At 44.0% G+C, this 15087-nt stretch overlaps 1 protein-coding gene across 3 annotated transcripts in view; it reads right to left on the bottom strand.

Annotated features, from left to right (window-relative positions):
* The window catches only part of TAF5L (TATA-box binding protein associated factor 5 like), a 118331-nt gene that overhangs the window by 1033 nt on the left and 102211 nt on the right, over positions 1–15087 (bottom strand). The gene's annotated exons all lie outside the window — the stretch shown is intronic.

Genomic DNA, 15087 nt, shown 5'->3' with positions numbered 1-15087 from the left:
CGCTTTGTGTCTGTCAAAAAAATGGACAGCGATGAATCCGTCGCCGTCCTTCGTTTGCTAGAATGGAAGCCTATGGCGCCGGATCCGTCAAATGATGGAATCTGGAGACTGATTCCGTTTTTTGTTTTTTAACTGAGCATGCTCCGATTTTTTAGGATCCAATTACCCGGATCAGCAAGTCGGATCCCGAGAAAAAATGGATCCGTCGCATCAGTTTTTCACAATCTGCGACGGATCCGGTTTTTTAAAAAATTCGATGGATTGTGATTGATGGTAATGACCATGCGGTCACATGGTACAGCTCATTAAGGTAATGAATATATACGCGTCTCCACTCTCGTAGGCATGGAGCATATGTTCATTACCTTAATGAGCGGTACCACGTGACGGCTGAGAAAAGGAGAGGAGAGCTGCCGGTGCTGGACAAGGGAGATGCAGGGACCACGCAAGGAGGGCGAGTATGACGGGGAAGGACGCAGAGCCAGGCATAGAAGAGGGAGGACGCTGAGCCATTCATAGCATACAAGGGGGAGGACGCTGAGCCATGCATAGCATAGAAGGGGAGGACGCTGAGCCATGCATACAAGGGGGGAGGACGAGGAGGATGCTGAGCCATGCATAGAAGGGGGAGGACGCTGAGCCATGCATACACCCAGGAGACTGCTGGGGGGGGGGGATAGGAAGCCACACATAGCAGGACAGGGGGATGAGGGGACAATGCATACCCAGCTTATACTCGAGTCAATAAGCTTACAGAGTTTTCCGTGGCAAAATTATGTGCCTCGGCTTATACTCGGGTCAGCTTATACTCGAGTATGTACGGTAATTGTAAAGGAAACTACACAATAACTAGTTAATGTTGGATACACACACTGTATCTACACACAGGAGAGTACATTTGCTTGCTCTTGCAGGAACTGAGAATAAAGGGGGGTCTCCTCGAAAAATCCTGCAGGTGTCAAACATAGCGGCTCAGTTCCTGAAGCCTTAACTTCAAAGATTGCATATGCTGACGGAATACACAATTTATTTCTCCCTCAGGAAAAATGAAGATAATTGTAGACGAAAACGTTTAGTTATTGCTGTCATTTGTCCCTTTTTATTTTATATTAGTTTTTACATATTTTTATTGTGAGCATGGTATATTTGTATATCAACGCTTAAAATCTTTAATAAGTTTGAGCCTTGTATGATGTAAACAACGTACAGCTTTTAAGAGTGTGAGACCTTTCGATTGTCGGGGTGACTAATATATTTTGTGGGCTCATCAGCCCATGTGTTTGATGAGTGGTGGCAGCATGCGTTAAGAAACTGGAGTGTGTGGGCTGTGCTCACTTTACAGCCTGAAACAGAGATTGAGCGCTGGATTGAGCGAGAGGAGTTAAATTAACCCTAGCAAGCGCACCCCACGCCACAAGCTGAGAAGTGTGTACATGTCTAAACAATTGCAAATTTTTATTTTATTTTATTAAATATATACAATTAAAGCATGCAGAACAGGGGGGGGGGAACAATTCCTGAATTAAACAATAAGATGATAAAACACACTGGCACTACACCTGGAGAAGGACAAGTGCTGCTGGTATTTCAGACAGATGCTGTGCCTGTTCCGTCAAATAAATAAAGATTGATCAACAGTTAGAAACACTGCGCTTCAAGTGCCTGGACAGAGTTACCTACTAGCTCAATTAACTATTCATATTGACTGGCAACCACAAACTACTGATTAATACACATTACCGGTACATATGCCGAACAGATTACCTATCAGTCAACCCTCACTGTACTAATTGGATAATATAGCAAACAGCCACTACGTACGGTTTTGTATCACTCACAGAGTGATCCCTCATAGGGTGCCCCAATGTGCTTTGATGTTTAGTATTTAAATATTGCACATTCCCGGATTCATGTACCTTATAGATCCCAAAGTGTGATTCAGAGTACCTTTCAGTTGGTTAAATGGCCCGAATGGACAGCAGGTAGGCCCCACTTGACAGCCGTGGAATTGGCAAAAGACGCCTCGTATGTCCTTGCGGAGCAGGAATGGTTAGTATTCAGAGCGGTCTAGGTAGTGAGCATACACAAAAATTAGGGAGGTGCTGCTGTTCCGTGTAGAGCCAGAGATGTCTCCGGCTGGTGGCTTCTCTGGTTACACAGAAAGAAGATGGCCGACACTGCATGCGACGTCACTGGCCTACGGAGACTCACTGAGGCCAAAAAACAACCAACGCATTTGAAAGTGTAATGCACTCCGTCAGGGTTACAGCCTCATGTTTGCTGCTCCATATGTAGGCGCTGCCCATGCACCCCGCTGTGTGTTTTGCACTGTCATAATTCACACCGTGACCGTCACCCCCACGTCACGGATCGGGGTGACTTAAGGCCAACAGACGGCTATCACATGTGCAAGGGGACTTATCTTAGTTATCCCTCCACTGCTACAATGTGATGAAAAAAAAACACACAAGTCTATGGACCTCTTAGTTTACAGCAGGGGCTTATTCTAGTTATCCCACTGCTCTTCAATATACCACAAACTGTAGGGATTTATGTATATCCCGCTTTACAGTTCTGCTTGAACTTGCAGCTCTCTGGCGCCCCCCTTACCCTCAGGTCAGATTAGGTACTGCACCTAGGGTAATTAGTTGCCAGAAAGGCTGCCTGCTATGTACTGGCTATTGGGCACGCTGCAGCGAGGCGATAACTACTCCCACTCAGGCATGAACAATAATTATCAACGCCGCCGTCGCTACAATGACTCCCAAATACCCAGAACACGGTTTGCTGCCACTAGCTTTGTTTAAACGGGTCCGAAGCTAACCCAAAACAGTAGCGTAATTCCCTTCAGAAGACTTAGGGTACGTTTTAGAGCAGAAGAACGAATCTAGCATTTTAAATATTATACTCCATAAAAGATTTAAGGCAGTGTTTATAAAAAGTTATATAAAGATGTTACAATATGAGACAATTGAAAATATGTACAAAGTAATTATAAAATAAAGGGATTAAATGAGAATAGGTAAAACTCACATGTTCTGAGTTCATTTCAGGCAAAACCATGCTGGTAGGCAAAACTCCAAATGTCCCAGTGCATCAGGAGGTCGAATTAGAAACAGCTCCTCATGTAAAAAACTCAGACTGAAGGCTGGGTTAAGGGTAGAGACTTTTAAACCCCAGCCTTGTGACATCAATAAAGGGGTTGGTTTACCTAGTCCGTCCTCTCTCTTCAGACTTACCAAATTTAACTCGAATTCTTATAAGTCTCGTATTTTCGTTCCCAAACATGTCAGAATCATAACACACCCAGCTTTCTTCTTATTTTACCATTGGCTTTCCAATGAAACCAAATTTGGGCTAATGGGGACATCCAGTTCCGGAGAAATCCGTACTCTGTCCCTGCTGGAACAAGAGGCTCAGGCTTACAGTGGCGGATAGATCTGCCGATGGAGGTTAGCAAGATATACTTATTTTTCTAGCCCAAATCGGTGGCCCAGAATCTTACAAGTTTAGGACAAAGAGCCTCATGTTTTAAAAGAGAGATCAGACCAGTTTCAGCTGGTACAATTGTCTATTGCAACTACAGCGGCTTTGGTGGGAGCAGAGGAGTAAGTCGCTCCAAACCTGGTATTTGCAGCAAGAAGCAATAAAAACCTCTTCTACACACAGCAGAAACACAGAGAAGGGTTTTTTTTTAGCCTGCAGCATGGGTCTAACAGGCAAGCTACAAAATAATGTTACATTTCATATAATATCTTGACATGCACTACCCTTGTGCTGACTTAGAACCAGGGTGGATAAAAATCAGTTGTTTTTTTTTGTTTTTGTTTTAAAAAAAAAAAAAAAAAAAAAAAAAAAATCGGATTTTTTTTAATAAACTGCTTTTTGAGGAAAATATTTTACCATCCAAAGGTTCTTCCATCATGAGATAAAGCTGAGTTGTTTAACTCAGTAGAATAAAGGCTGTATATGTGTAACATTCACAATGCCATGCTCTTCCAGAGGTTTCTGTAGGATTAGTGGGCAGTTTCTCTCCTATATTATCACAGACGCTCGCTTTACTTACGCAGTTCTCAGAACTGCAAAATCTTCATCACCGCACTTCTCATGATGTTGCCTCATTCGCGCCACCAGGCCTTGCATCTCTTTGTTGCATCGTTTGCATTTTGCACGCATGCCTGCCTTACCGATAGGCGAAGGAGCTTCATTAAAATATTCCCAAACTGGGTCTCTTTTACGGCCTGCTGCCATTATAAGGAAAGAATGTAATAAACCTCAGATCGTACACACAAACAGATCCAGACTTGTCTGTCTGTGGCTATGCTGCAGTATTGTGCTCAAAGTTTCACTTTCATTTTCTTGTCTGCTTGCCCTTCTTCCTCCTCACACTTAGATTCACATTCTTCTTGTGTTGTGCAGATCTATTCCACTCCAAACAATCAGAAACATATTGTCTAACTTCTTGGACTTGGCACTGAAGGGGTTGATTCTGTATTCATAGGTTTGTAGAACAATAGGATTAAGGTCTTTTTCTCAACTGTTGTAACATTTATGCCGTGAAGAAGAGGCTGGGACCTCTGCGGAGTCAAATTCAGTTAGGTAGAAACTTTGATTTAAATCAAGCCTTACTGACTAGTGATTTAAATCGTGATTTAAATCAGTTAGATTTAAATCAAATCCACCCTGCTTAGAACCACCGCCCTCAAACACTATAATATCAATAACCATTTCCAAGGGATTAATTGCCTTTCAATAGATACATTTTATTCAAAAATCTCTCTAGTATAATTTATTTAGAGAGACATGGTATTAAATGGAAACCAAATGGAAAATCTGGATTAGATAAACAAATTATAAAGTCATTGTGAGAAATATTGTGAGAGAAATATGACTTATTGATAAATTATGCATAAATCTGCCTAATCACTATAACTATTATAAATATGAATAAAATAGGAACCAGAGATTGTTAAAATACATGTGGCTTCTATAAACCACCTGTACATTTAGTTCAGGCCGTAGACTGAAAGGAAGGATGGGGGGTAGTTGGTATCTAATGTGCTTGCTTTCCAAGCACTAACTTTCATCAAAATGAACAAGTCTTGAATCTCCGATGAATCTTGCACCCCAATTGCAGATTGGGCGGACTAGGTGATGATGCCGTTTTGATCATGCATTATTGCAGTCTGTGCCATCTTTGTGGTGTCTCATGTGCCTGATGTTGCTACTGCTGCTGTTATAACTTTTTTTTTTTTTTTAAACGTGGAGACAAAGTTGGGTCTGCATCTGGTGGGCTGCCTGTGGTGGAAGGTGTGTCAGAGGTTTATAATACGGTTTCTACTCTATGGAAATTGACGCCACTTTAGTGGTGAGTGACATTTTTTTTTATAAATGTGGAGACTCCAAGTTGGGTCTCCATCTGTTGGGTTGCTTGTGTAAGTAGGGCTCCCAGTCGGGCAGCAAAAAAACAAAAAAAGAGCCCTTAAAATGTAACTTTTATTAGGAAGTGTTGAGTTTCACAAGTTTAGGTTAACCAGATGTACGGCAAACAATGCAAAGTATGAAAAAAAAACGGTAATTACACCTACCGGTAATTGTATTTCCAGGAATCCATCCTGACAGCACCATGGAGGACGTCCTTCTTATCCACAGTGGGACAGGAAACCATGAGAGTATAAAAGGGCCCTCCTCCTACCACTCATCAGTTATTTTCCAAAGTAACACCTCAGGATGGATGCAAAAAAAATAATTTTATTCACACAATAAATCAAGACACAAATGTTACATCACATTAGTATTAAACGATTAGCATAGGGAGGGAAACTAACAGTGCTGTCAGGATGGATTCCTGGAAATACAATTACCGATAGGTCTAATTACTGGTTTCCAGGTCACCACCTGACAGCACCATTGCGAAGTACCAAAGGAGATTGGTTCTTAGGGTGGGACTACTGCTTGGAGTACCTTCCTGCCGAACCCGAATTGTGTCGACATCACATCTAGTTTGTTTATAGTGTTTGGAGGAGGTACTGAGACTAGACCAAGATGCGGAGTTGCAAATCTGACCTGCTGAAGCCCCCCCTCTCTCTGCCCATGATACTTCCCTGAGTTTTATAGGCCAAAATAATTGTGGATTTAAGACCCCTCGCAATAGTAGATTTAGATGCTTTTTTACCTTTGTTTGGGCCCCTAAACTGAACAAAGATTATCTTGCCTCCAGGGTCCGGTTACTTCTAAGTATTTAAGGACCGTTTCTCTCACGTCCAGGTTATGATAGAAACTCTCTTTCTGATTTTTAGGCCATTGAAAAAAAGAGGGAAGTATGACCTCCTGATTCATATTCGAATCCGAGACCACTTTCGGGAGAAAGGCTGGATCAAGTTTCAAAACCAACCTGTCATTAAAAACCTGCAAATAAGGATCCTGTATAGAAAGAGCCTGGAGCTCTCCTAGTCTCTTCGCTGACGTGATGGCCAAGAGAAATGCAGTTTTTAGGGACAGATTACTAATATCTAGCTTCCGTTCTAAATCATACGGGTGTCTGCACAGTTGGTTAAGGACTAAATTTAGTTCCCATGGTGGGACAATTTTCCTTATCAATGGTTTTAATCTCGCAATTGCTCTGGAAAACCGACTTATCCAGGGATGAGATAAAAAGGTAGAGTCATAGAAGACACTAAGGGCCGCCACCTGTACCTTTAAGGTACTGGGACTAAGACCTGCTCTAAAACCTGATTGCAAGAAGTCAAAGATCCTGGGAATATTAGGGTGTTCAGTATCGACTGTCATTTTCCCCCAATTTTCTTTATAAATTGCAGAAGTTACTGGCTTCCTGCTTGCTTGTAGAGTAGAAATAACTTCGTCCAACAGACCCTTTGATTATAGGACCTGGCGTTCAGGATCTAGGCTGATAACCGGAGGGTTTCTGGATTCTGGTGTAGAATAGGTCCCTGACGGAGAAGGTCTCTTCTTCAGGGGAGAAAGAAGGGTTCTTCCTCTGACATTTTCTTTAGTAAGGGGAACAAACTTCTCCTGGTCTTCGGACATTTTCCTGAGAACTCTTGATATTAACGCAAGCGGAGGGAACGCGTATAACAGGCCTCTGCTCCATGACTGTGAAAGCGCATCGATCCCAGCTGGGCCCTTTAGAGGGTTCAGAGAGTAGAAAGTTCTGACCTTTGCATTCTGTCTGACTGCGGAAAAGTCTAAGTCTGGTTTCCCCCAACATTTGCATAATTTCCTAAACACTTAGTCATTCAATTCCCATTCCGTTGACATCACTTTTCCTGCTCAGGAAGTCCGCAACCTGGTTTCTGGTGCCCTCCAGGTGCACCGCCGAGATTGATAGCACTCTCTTCTCTGCCCATCTGAAGATCTGCTCTGCCAGCTGCTGCAGTGCAAAGTGCCTCGGACCACCTTGATGACGAAGGAAGGCTACTGGTGTGTTGTCTGACAGTATTTTCACATGCATGTTTTTTTTTTCATAAAGGAATGGGTGGAGGATAGGACTTTCTAGACTGCGGGTAGCTCTCTGTAGTTCGATGATTCCCTGCTGTCCTTCAGACTCCATTTTCCCTGGTAATATGTTTCCTGGACATGTCCTCCCCAGCCTTGCGCGTCTGTGGTGACTATGACTTCGGGAGAATGAATCCAAGGAACTCCTTTCCGAAGGTTCCTGGGAATTGTCCACCAATACAAGGAGGTCTTGACTTGAGGGGATATGCGTATTACTTTCTGTTCCAGGATGCGAGGATCGCCTGTTGAAGTCGTCGAGAGTGAAACTGGCTCCAGTTCACACAGGGTATGCAGGCCATCATCAGCCCCAGGATCTTCATGGCATCTCTGATGGAGACCCGGTCCTTTGTGAAATGACGGATTCTGTTTACTATTCAGGACAATTTCTCTTCTGTTAGGAAGGACGTTCTTATACTTGAGTCCAACATGACTCCAAGAAATTTTATTCTATGTTTGGGTACTAGATTGGATTTTGACCAATTTACGATCCACCCCAAATTCTGTAATGTGGAGATCAAAGACTGACAGTCTGTCCTGAGCTGGCCTACAGTATCTGCTACCACCAAAAAGTCGTCCAGGTAAGGGACAACAGTGATGTCCTGATTTCTCAGGTAGGCTACCACCTCAACCATAAGCTTTGTGAAAACCCTGGGGCTGAGGCTAGGCCAAATGGTAGGCAACGAAAAGGATAGTGGAAAATGCTGCCTTCTTTTTCCACTGCAAACCTGAGTTATTTTTGATGGCCTGGGTAAATCGGGACGTGGTAATATGCACTTTTTAGATCTAGAGTACATATTACCACCCCTTTTCCTAAGAGGGGAATCGTGGACTTTATAGATTCCATTTTGAACCTCTTGTATCTTACACCCATGTGTTTAGATGTCTGAGGTTTTTAATAGTTCTTGATTCTCCGGAAGGTTTTATTATAGGAAAAAAAACGTGAATAGAAACTCTGTCCTAACTCCAGGGGAGGTACCGGAATAACTGCCTCTGTTTTCAGGAGGTCCTGAATTTCTACCCACATGGGAGAGGTTGAAACTAGAAGGGAGCTGGATATCAGGAATTTTTGTGGGGGTAAAGAGGAGAAATCTATTTTGTATGCCTTGGAGATCAGCTGCAGAACCCAAGGGCTTGTAGTTACTCTTTCACAACCCTTTAGGAACCTGGTCAGGCGCCCCCCTACTCTGGTGGCGTCATTTCCTGTCATACCCTGAACTTGAACCTGAGACGGTGGTATATTTACCCCTGGCTCTAGTATCTCCCCTTTGGGATAGCCCCACCTTCCTTGTTTCCCTTTCCCCCTGTAGTCTGTTCTCTGACCAAAACGGGGTCTACGAAATGGCTGAAATTTTTTGTTTTTCTTCCAGAAACCCTTTTTTCTCATCTGAGGCCTTCTCTAAAATATCATCGAGAACCGGCCCAAACACTCTTCCCCCTGAGAATGGAATAGCACAAAGTTTATTCTTAGAATGCATATCCCCTGACAAGATTTTAAGCCAGATGGCTCTTCTGGCCGCGTTTGACAAAGATTGACTCCTAGCATTGAATCTCACCGATTCTGCAGAAGCATCTGCTAAAAAATCGGTTGCCAGTTTTAGAAGGGGTATGGATTTCAGTATAGTCTCTCTAGGGGTTTTGGCTGACAATTAATCCGCCAGATCGTCTATCGATAAATGCATAGATGGTGCCACTGACGTTGCTGCTTTATGTGCACGTATAACAGCTGCCAAACTTTCCCAGGTTCTTTTCAAGAGCCCATCTGCCTTCCGATCCATAGGCTCCTTCAGGTTAGGAGTCTTCAAAGGGAATGGTAGTTCTCCTAGAGACTCTGGCCAAAGGAATGTCTATTTTAGGAATGTCTACCCAGTCCTTGACCACCTCCCGGTCAAACGGAAGACAAAGTCTAAAGTCCTTAGGAATAGTTACGCGTTTTTCCGCCTCCTCCCATTCTTCCAAAATCACAACGCGAATATGGGGGTTCACCGGAAAGACTTTTGAGGTTTGAGAACGTAAGCCCCCGAACATCTCATCCTGTACTGAGCAAGTTGTTGGGGGTTCCTCAGTCTGCATAGTGCGTCTTACTGCTTCTAGCAGCTCGTCTGTGTCCATAGAAGAGAATAAGTATCTCTTCCCTCTCTCTGGAGGATCTCTATACTCATCGTCCTCCAGATTAGACTCGTACAAGGCCCCTCTCTGAAGAAGAAGAGACAGAATCCCTCATTCTTTTCCTGGACTGGTCGGACAGCGTGGGTTGAGGAACAACAATACCAGAAACGGACGCTTGCACCTCCTCTCTGATCATAGCCCTCATGTTTGTCATAAGGGAGGCTTGTTCTTCTCCCACAATGCGGCTGGATGCATGCGTCACAGAGGGGTTTTTGCCACAAATCCTTTAACCTTATGGTGCACATGGGACACTTCCTATATTTCCCAGACTTTTTAACTTCTTTTTTGTCTGTAGCGGTAGAAGCACCATATAAAACAGAAGTTTCACTGTTTTAGGCGGCTGCACCCTGATGGGGATTAGGAGATAACCCATTCTTCTGGGTACTCACATGCCCCTAGCTTTCCTACAGCCTAGCGGTGTCCTCAATGACAGGTTCGACAGAAGACGCCAAGCACAACCCCCCCGTTTACCTTATTTCCCATGACGCTGGTGTTCTGTGTTGGAGCGCTGCTGCCGTGCTCACCGACCTGCCGCGGAAACATTCCTCCATCCAGTACTGAGGAGGAGGAGACACTGCCACGCCCACTGCTGACCGCAACCCGAAAGTGTTATCACCAGGCTGCAGCATGCGGCATCCAGTGATCTTCCGCGATGATTTCCGTCCGGTCGCATAAAGAAACATTATGCCCACAGAGGCGGCCCAGGATGCGGGAACACCCGGGGCGATGTCATCAGTCGAGAGCCCCCACGAGGAGGAAGCGACCTGTACCCCAGGAGCAGCACTACACTGGTAAGCTGAGGGACGCTCTGTCGAGTTTCAGCCTACGGAGATCTTGAGGTGGCCAGGGAAAAAAGGGCCGAGCCCGCCAATCCACACCCTCCGTGCAGAGCCAGTCGGCGTACTCTCGCCGTTCCTATCCACAGAGGAATAGGAAAAACACTGATGGGTGGTAGGGGGAGGGCCCTTTTATACTCTCGTGGTTTCCTGTCCCACTGTGTATAAGAAGACGTCCTCCATGGTGCTGTCAGGTGGTGACCTGGAAAATAGGGCTATAAGGCAAAAACCACCAAGGGAACATATCACAAAATGTGTGGGCTAATGTGCCGTAGAATTCCTTCATTGATGCTCTACCTATCAGCGGAGGTTGGCATACTTAGTTTGTACGGTACAGCGCCCCCTCTTGTCAGCAGCTAGCCCTAATAACCTTGATGTATCCTTAACCTAACGTGTAGTAAAAACAATCAAATAACAGTTATGTGTAAAAGAACAGCCAAATGCAATATTACAAAATTGGGTGATATAGCCAAAGCTTACACAGCTGACCCTGTGTGGATTGATATAGTTCACATACTCCAAGAGTAGTAAGCAGTCAGATAACCCCTTTCCTAGGCTAGGTTCACATTGCGTTATGGTGGTACGTTAAACAAACTACCTTACACCGCGGCATAACGCGGTGTAACGTAGTCCGGTAACGCCGCCATTGAAAGCAATGTCGGACGCATCGCTAGCGCATGCTCACAATGGGCGTGCGCTAGGGATGTGCCGTCATTGAGTGACGGACCCCGAGACGCAGGCTGCAGCGTTTCCGGGTCCGTCACTGCTAGCGCAGATAGAGCTAGCAGATGCTCTATCTGCGCTAGCGAGATGCAAACGCCGGCACTTGCGTTACAGCAGCCCGTTAGCGTATGTGCTGAACGGGCTGCTGCTAACGCAGTGTGAACTTAGCCTAAATACTAGGAGGTGAGTGTAATGTATTGTCCATCAGCCTATTAATGGGGTTAAAAGCAGAGGGTATGAATACCATATAGTAGCCGTGTCCACAGGTGGTTGAGGGGATTAAGAAAAGGTAATCTAGAAAAACCGCAACCTAAAAAAATGTACCAGGAATGCAGTCATATGAATAAGCTACCCTCTTGCTAAACAGGAGTGTCAAGTCAAAATCCCAGCGTTGCGGTGGCATGGAGAAGCATCGCACAGGGAGGAGGCTCCCGGCGTGCTTCCGTCAGACCCCCAGAACAACGCGATGTGATCACGTTGTTCTGAGGTTCTCCCTGCCTGCAGAACCCCGAATCCAAGATGGCCATGGGGTCCTGCAGGGAGGTGGCTTCTCAGTGCCTTCCTCCTAATGCATGACAATGCCAGACCTCATGTGGCTGGAGTGTGTAAGCAGTTCCTGAAAGATGAAGACATTGAAACTACGGACTGGCCCGCCCGTTCGCCAGACCTGAATCCGATTTAACACATCTGGGACATCATGTCTCGCACCATCCACCAATGTCATGTTGCACCACAGACTGTCCAGGAGTTGGCGGATGCTTTAATCCAGGTCTGGATTTCATTGAAGTTGGATCAGTGTGTAATTTGATTTTCCACTTTGATTTTGAGTATCATTCCAAATCCAGACCTCCATGGGATATTAATTTTGATTTACATTGATCATTTTTATGTTTTATTGTTCTCAACACATTCCACTATGTAAAGAATAAAGATTTGCAACTGGAATATTTTATTCAGTGATATACAGTGGGGCAAAAAAGTATTTAGTCAGTCAGCAGTAGTGCAAGTTCCACCACTTAAAAAGATGAGAGGCGTCTGTAATTTACATGATAGGTAGACCTCAACTATGGGAGACAAACTGAGAAAAAAAAATCCAGAAAATCACATTGTCTGTTTTTTTAACATTTTATTTGCATATTATGGTGGAAAATAAGTATTTGGTCAGAAACAAAATTTCATCTCAATACTTTGTAATATATCCTTTGTTGGCAATGACAGAGGTCAAACGTTTTCTGGAAGTCTTCACAAGGTTGCCACACACTGTTGTTGGTATGTTGGCCCATTCCTCCATGCAGATCTCCTCTAGAGCCGTGATGTTTTTGGCTTTTCGCTTGGCAACACGGACTTTCAACTCCCTCCAAAGGTTTTCTATAGGGTTGAGATCTGGAGACTGGCTAGGCCACTCCAGGACCTTGAAATGCTTCTTACGAAGCCACTCCTTCGTTGGCCTGGCGGTGTGCTTTGGATCATTGTCATGTTGAAAGACCCAGCCACGTTTCATCTTCAATGCCCTTGCTGATGGAAGGAGGTTTGCACTCAAAATCTCACGATACATGGCCCCATTCATTCTTTCATGTACCCGGATCAGTCGTCCTGGCCCCTTTGCAGAGAAACAGCCCCAAAGCATGATGTTTCCACCACCATGCTTTACAGTAGGTATGGTGTCTGATGGATGCAACTCAGTATTCTTTTTCCTCCAAACACGACAAGTTGTGTTTCTACCAAACAGTTCCAGCTTGGTTTCATCAGACCATAGGACATTCTCCCAAAACTCCTCTGGATCATCCAAATGCTCTCTAGCAAACTTCAGACGGGCCCGGACATGTACTGGCTTAAGCAGTGGGACACGTCTGGCACTGCAGGATCTGAGTCCATGGTGGCGTAGTGTGTTACTTATGGTAGGCCTTGTTACATTGGTCCCAGCTCTCTGCAGTTCATTCACTAGGTCCCCCCGCGTGGTTCTGGGATTTTTGCTCACCGTTCTTGTGATCATTCTGACCCCACGGGGTGGGATTTTGCGTGGAGCCCCAGATCGAGGGAGATTATCAGTGGTCTTGTATGTCTTCCATTTTCTAATTATTGCTCCCACTGTTGATTTCTTCACTCCAAGCTGGTTGGCTATTGCAGATTCAGTCTTCCCAGCCTGGTGCAGGGCTACAATTTTGTTTCTGGTGTCCTTTGACAGCTCTTTGGTCTTCACCATAGTGGAGTTTGGAGTCAGACTGTTTGAGGGTGTGCACAGGTGTCTTTTTATACTGATAACAAGTTTAAACAGGTGCCATTACTACAGGTAATGAGTGGAGGAAAGAGGAGACTCTTAAAGAAGAAGTTACAGGTCTGTGAGAGCCAGAAATCTTGATTGTTTGTTTCTGACCAAATACTTATTTTCCACCATAATATGCAAATAAATTGTTAAAAAAACAGACAATGTGATTTTCTGGATTTTTTTTTCTCAGTTTGTCTCCCATAGTTGAGGTCTACCTATGATGTAAATTACAGACGCCTCTCATCTTTTTAAGTGGTGGAACTTGCACTATTGCTGACTGACTAAATACTTTTTTGCCCCACTGTATAGGATGTGGTATTTTAGTGTTCCCTTTATTTTTTTAAGCAGTGTACATTTCTTTATGTAAATAAAAAAACAAAACAATAAAAGTACACATTTAGTATTGCTGCGTCCGTAAAGACCCGACCTATAAAACTGTCCCACTAGTTAACCCATTCAGTGAACGCCGTAAAGAAAAAAAAAAGGGCAAAACAATGCTTTATCATTATACCGCCAAACAAAAAATGGAATAACATGCGATCAAAAAGACGGATATAAATAATCATGGTACTGCTGAAAACATCATCTTGTCCGACAAAAAAACGAGCCACCATACAGCGTCACGAGCAAAAAAATAAAAAGTTATAGCTCTCAGAATAAAGCGATGCAAAAACAATTATTTTTTATATAAAATAGTTTTTATAGTATAAGAGCCAAAAAAATGATATAAATGAGGTATCGCCATCACTTTATTGACCCAAAGAAAACTGCCTTATCAATTTTACCACATCCGGAACGGTGTAACCGAACGCCCCCCCCCCCCCCCCAAGAAATTCATGAATTGCTGGTTTTTGTTCATTCTGCCTCCCAAAAATCGTAATAAAAAGCGATCAAAAAATGTAATGTGCCCAAAATGGTACCAATAAAAAAAAGTCAACTTGTCCTGAAAAAAACAAGACCTTACATGACGAATGAGGTCAAAATATGGAAAAAATTATAGCTCTCAAAATATGGTGATGCAAAAACTATCTAGGGGTTAGGGGTGTGTTGGAGTTAGAATTGGAAGGGGTTTCCACTGTTTAGACACATCAGGGGCTCTCCAAACACGACATGGAGTCCGATCTCAATTCCAGCCAATTCTGCATTGAAAAAGTCAAACGGTGCTCCTTCCCTTCCGAGCACCTGCCGTGCGCCCAAACAGTGGTTTACCCCAACATATGGGGTATCAGCGTACTAAGGACAAATTAGACAACTTTTGAGGTCCAATTTCTCCTGTTACCCTTGTGAAGATAAAAATTTGGGGGCTAAAAAAAATCATTTTTGTGGGGGAAAAAAAGATTTTTGTATTTTCACGGCTCTGCGTTATAAACTTTAGTGAAACACTTGGGGGGGTTCAAGTTCTCCCAACACATCTAGATAAGCTCCTTGGAGGGTCTAGTTTCCAAAATGATGTCACTTGTGGGGGGTTTCTACTGTTTAGGCACATCAAGGGCTCTGCAAACGCAACATGACGTCCGCAGACCAATCCATCTAAGTCTGCATTCCAAAACATCACTACTTCCCTTCCGAGCCCCAATGTGT

This window comes from Ranitomeya imitator, chromosome 5 (assembly GCF_032444005.1).
Source record: "Ranitomeya imitator isolate aRanImi1 chromosome 5, aRanImi1.pri, whole genome shotgun sequence".
NCBI classification, from domain to species: Eukaryota; Metazoa; Chordata; class Amphibia; order Anura; family Dendrobatidae; genus Ranitomeya; species Ranitomeya imitator.
The sequence above is the reverse complement of the archived record's forward strand: the minus strand, read 5'-3'. Positions and strand labels throughout refer to the sequence as shown.